The following is a 6,243-nucleotide window of genomic DNA, read 5'->3' as shown; positions in this document are numbered from 1 at the left end:
AAATGAACTAATAGTTAAGCTATGTCACAGCACAAAAAATGAAAATAAAAAAAATCAACTGTATTTCTTTGTATTACCAATGAACAAGTGGAACTGTAAATTTTAAAAAAGTACCACTGAGGGAGGAGCCAAGATGGTGGAATAGCATGGAAGTTTCCTGTGTGTTTCGCATCCATGAAATACAGCCAGACCAACACTAAACCATCCTACACACTTAGAAAACTGACTGGAGGATTAAGACAACAATCTGCACAACCTGAACCACAGAATTCAACAGGAATTCACCCCAAAAGAAAGAGCACAAAGACACAACAGCCAGGGATTTAACCAACACAGGGACAAGCAAGATGTCTGAACCAGAATTTAGAATCACGATAACAAGAATACTAGCTGGAATTGAAAATAGATTAGAATCCCTTTCTGCAGAGATGAAAGAAGTAAAAAATAGCCAGAATGAAATTAAAAATGCTATAACTGAGCTGCAATCACGGATGGATGCAGTGGCGGCAAGGATGGATGAGGCAGAACAGAGAATCAGCGATACAGAGAACAAACTTATAGAGAATAATGAAGCAGAAAAAAAAGAGGTAGATTAAGGCAAAAGAGCATGATTTAAGAATCAGAGAAATCAGTGACTCATTAAAAAGGAATACATCAGAATTATAGGGATCCCAGAAGGGGAAGAGAGAGAAATAGGGGTAGAAGGGTTATGTGAGCAAATCATAGCAGAAAACTTTCCTAACCTGGGGAAAGACATAGACATCAAAATCCAGGAAGCACAGAGGACCCCCATTAGATTCAACAAAAACTGACCATCAACAGGTCATATCATAGTCAAATTCACAAAATACTCAGGCAAGGAGAGAATCATGAAAGCAGCAAGGGAAAAAAAGTCCCTAATCTACAAGGGAAGACAGATCAGGTTTGAAGCAGACCTATTCACAGAAACGTGGCAGGCCAGAAAGGAGTGGCAGGATATATTCAGTGTGCTGAATCAGAAAAATATGCAGCCAAGAGTTTTTTATCCAGCAAGGCTGTCATTCAAAATACAAGGAGAGATAAAAAGTTTCCCAGACAAACAAAAATTAAAGGAGTTTTTGACCATGAAACCATCCCTGCAAGAAATTTTAAGGGGGACTCTCTGAGGAGAGAAAAGATGAAAAAAAAAAAAAAAAAAAAAAAATATATATATATATATATCTCAAACGCAACAAAGATTAGAAAGGACCAGAGAACACCACCAGAAACTCCAACTCTACAAGCATCATAATAACAATAAATTCATATCTTTCAGTACTCACTCTAAGTGTCAATGGACTCAATGCTCCAATCAAAAGACATAGGGCAACAGAATGGATAAGAAAACAAGATCCATTTATATGCTGTTTACAACAGACCCAATTTAGACCTAAAGACACCTTCAGATTGAAAATAAGGGGACAGAGAACCATATATCATGCTAATGGTCAACAAAAGAAATCCAGAGTAGCCATACTTTTTTCAGACAATCTAGACTTTAAAATAAAGACTGTATCAAGAGATGCAGAAGGGCATTATATCATAATCAAGGGGTCTATCCACCAAGGAGACCGAACAATTGTAAACATTTATGCGCCAAATGTGGTAGCACCCAAATATATACATCAATTAATCACAAACATCAAGAAACTCACTGATAGTAATACCATAATAGTAGGAGACTTCAAAACCCCACTCACACAAATCAACAAGGAAACAATGGCTTTGAATGACACACTGGACCAGATGGACTTAACAGATATATTCAGAACATTTCATCCTAAAGCAGTAGAATATACATTCCTCTCCAGTGCACATAGAACATTCTCCAGAATAGACCATATACTGGAACACAAATCAGCCCTAAGTAAGTACAAAAAGATCAAGAGCATACCGCGCATATTTGTAGACCACAACACCATGAAACTTGAAATCAACCACAGGAAAAAAATTGGAAGGGTAACAAATACTTGGAGACTGAAGAACATCCTACTAAAGAATGAATGGGGTAACCAAGCAATTAAACAGGAAATTATATGGAAGTATATGGAAGTATATGAAAGTATATGGAAGTCAATGAAAATGATAACACCACAACCCAAAACCTCTGGAACACAGCAAAGGTGGTCAGAAGAGGAAAGTATATAGCAATCCAGGCCTTCCTAAGGAAGGAAGAAAGATCTCAGATACACAACCTATAGCCTTACACCTTAAGGAGCTGGAAAAAGAACAGCAAATAAAACCCCAAACCAGCAGAAGACAGGAAATAACAAAGATTAGAGCAGAAATTAATGCTATCGAAACCGAAAAAAACAAAAAACAAAAAAACCAGTAGAACAGATCAATGAAACCAGAAGCTGGTTCTTTGAAAGAATTAACAAAATTGATAAACCACTAGCCAGTTTGATTAAAAAGAAAAAGGAAAGGACGCAAATAAATAAAATCAAGAATGAAAGAAGAGAGATCACAACCAACACAGCAGAAATAAAAACAATAATAAGAGAATATTATGAGCAATTATATGCCAATAAAATGGGCAATCTGGAAGAAACGGACAAATTCCTAGAAACATCTACATTACCAAAACTGAAACAGGAAGAAATAGAAAATTTGAACAGACCCATAACCAGTAAGGAAATAGAATTAGTAATCAAAAATCTGCCACAACACAAGAGTCCAGGGCCAGATGGCTTTCCAGGGGAATTCTACCAAACATTTAAGGAAGAGCTAACACCTATTCTCTTGAAGCTGTTCCAAAAAACAGAAATGGAAAGAAAACTTCCAAACCCTTTCTATGAAGCCAGCATTACCTTGATTCCAAAAGCAGACAGAGACCCCACTAAAAAGGAGAACGATAGACCAATTTCCCTCATGAACATGGATGCAAAAATCCTCAACAAGATATTAGCCAAATGGCTCCAACAATACATTAAAAAAATTATTCACCATGACCAAGTGGGATTTATACCTGGGATGCAGGGCTGGTTCAATATCTGCAAAATAATTAACATGATTCATCACATCAATAAAAGAAAGGACAAGAACCATATGATCCTTTCAATAGATGCAGAGAAAGTATTTGACAAAATACTGCATCCTTTCTTGATAAAAACCCTCAAGAAAGTAGGGATAGAAGGAGCATACCTCGAGATCATAAAAGCCATATATGAATGACCCAACGCTAATATCATCCTCAATGGGGGAAAACTGATAGCTTTCACCCTAAGGTCAAGAACAAGACAGGGATGTCCATTCTTGCCACTGTTATTCAACACAGTATTGGAAATCTTAGTAGCCTCTTCAATCAGACAACACAAAGAAACAAAAGGCATCCAAATCAGCCAAGAGGAGGTCAAACTTTCACTCTTCGCATATGACATGGTACTCTATATGGAAAACCCAAAAGATTCCACGAAAAAACTGCTAGAATTGATTCATGAATTCAGCAAAGTTGCAGGATATAAAATCGATGCACAGAAATCGGTTGCATTCCTATACACCAACAATGAAGCAACAGAAAGAGAAATCAAGGAATCAATCCCATTTACAGTTACACCAAAAACCATAAAAAGCTAGGAATAAATGTAACCAAAGAGGTGAAAAATCTATATGCTGAAAATTATAGAAAGCTTATGAAAAATTGAAGAAGACACAAAAAAATAGAAAAAGATTCCATGCTCCTGGATAGGAAGAACAAATATGGTTAAAATGTTGACACTACCCAAAGAAATCTACATATTCAATGCAATCCCTATCAAAATAACACCAGCATTCTTCACAGAGCTATAACAAATAATCCTAAAATTTGTATGGAACCAGAAAAGACCCCAAATAGCCAAAGCGATCTTGAAAAAGAAAACCAAAGCAGGAGGCATCACAATCCCAGACTTCAAGCTATACTACAAAGCTGTAACCATCAAGATAGTATGGTACTAGCACAAGAAAAGACACTCAGATCAATGGAACAGAATAGAGAACCCAGAAATGGACCCACAAACGTATGGCCAACTAATCTTTGACAAAGCAGGAAAGAATATCTGATGGAATAAAGACAGTCTCTTCAGCAAGTGGTGCTGGGAAAACTGGACAGTGGCATGCAGAAGAAGGAACCTGGACCACTTTCTTACACCACACACAAAAATGAACTCAAAATGGATGAAAGACCTAAATGTAAGAGAGGAAGCCATCAAAATCCCTGAGGAGAAAGTAGGCAAAAACCTCTTTGATCTTGGCCGCAGCAACTTCTTAACACGTCTCCAGAGGCAAGGGAAACAAAAGCAAAAATGAAATACTGGGTCCTCATCAAAATAAAAAGCTTCCACACAGCAAAGGAAACAATCAGCAAAACTAAAAGGCAACCAACAGAATGGGAGAAGATATTTGCAAGTGACATATCAGATAAAGAGTTAGTATCCAAAATCTATAAAGAACTTATCAAACTCAACACCCAAAATACAAATAATCCGGTGAAGAAATGGGCAAAAGACATGAATAGATACTTCTCCAAAGAAGACATCCAGATGGCCAACCGACACATGAAAACAAGCTCAACATCACTCATCAGGGAAATACAAATCAAAACCACAATGAGATACCACCTCACACCTGTCAGAATGGCTAATATTAACAACTCAGGCAACAACAGATGTTGGCGAGGATACGGAGAAAGAGGATCTCTTTTGCATTGTTGGTGGCAATGAAAGCTGGTGCAGCCACTCTGGAAAACAGTATGGAGGTTCTTAAAAAAACTAAAAATAGAACTACCCTACGACCCAGCAATTGCACTACTAGGCATTTATCCATGGGATACAGGTGTGCTGTTTCGAAGGGACACAGGCACCCCCATGTTTATAACAGTGCTATCAACAATAGCCAAAGTATGGAAAGAGCCCAAATGTCCATCAATGGATGAATGCATAAAGAAGATGTGGTATATATATATACATATACAATGGAGTATTACTCAGCAATCAAAAAGCATGAAATCTTGCCATTTGCAACTATGTGGATAGAACTGGAGGGTATTACACTAAGTGAAATTAGTCAGAGAAAGACAAAAATCATATGACTTCACTCATATGAGGACTTTAAGAGACAAAATAGATGAACATAAGGGAAAGGAAACAAAAATAATATAAAAACACAGAAGGGGCCAAAACAGAAGCGACTCATAAATATGGAGAACAAACTGAGGGTTACTGGAGGGGTTGTGGGAGGGGGGATGGGCTAAATTGGTAAGGGGCACTAAGGAATCTACTCCTGAAATCATTGTTGCACTATATGCTAACTAATTTGGATGTAAATTTTAAAAAAATAAAAAATTAAGTTAAATACAAATTTTTAATAAAAAAAATAAAAATAAAGTACTACTTATTAACAGCACAAAAACATGAAGTATTTAGGCATAAATGTAACAAAATATGTGAAGGTTCTTTCTGTATGCTAAAAACTAAAACAACACACAAAAATCTGATAACAAAAATCAAATAAGACTTAAATAATGGAGACAGTGTTCATGGATTTTAAGGCTCAAGATGGTTAAGATGTTAATTCTCTCTCAACTGATTTACAGATTCAATATAATCCAAATTAAAATCCAAGCACATACAAAAATTAGTTGTATTTCTACACATTTGCAATGAAAATCTGAAAAGGAAATTAAGAAAACAATTTCATTTAAAGTAGTATCAAAGAATAAAATACTGAGAAATAAATTTAATCAATGAGTTCCAAGACTTGTACACTAAAAGCTACTAAACACTGCTAAAAGAAATTAAAGACTTGAGGTACCTGGCTGGTCCAGTAAGAAGAGCATGCAATTCTTGATCTTGATGTCATGAATTCAGGCCCCATGTTGGGTACAGAGATTACTAAAATAAAATAAATTAATTTAAAAAAATAAATTAGAGACTTAAATAAGGTGAAAGGTATCTCATGTTCATGGACCAGAAGACAATACTGTTCAGATGGCATACTCCCCCAAGATAGCAACAGAATGAATGCAATCTCAACCAAACTGATAATCAATTTTAAAACTTACTTTAAAGCTACAGTTATTACAGCAGTGTAGTACTGGCATAGCAATAAATATATACATCAATGAAATAGAACTGAGAGCACAGAAATGAATCTACACATCTATGGTCAATTGATTTCTTACAAGAATGCCAAGACTATTCAATGAAGAAAGGATAATCTCATCAAAATGGTACTGAGATGACTAGA

This window comes from Puma concolor, chromosome A1 (assembly GCF_028749965.1).
Source record: "Puma concolor isolate L17-30 chromosome A1, mPumCon1.1.hap2, whole genome shotgun sequence".
Taxonomy (NCBI): Eukaryota; Metazoa; Chordata; class Mammalia; order Carnivora; family Felidae; genus Puma; species Puma concolor.
This window is presented reverse-complemented; position numbering follows the sequence as displayed.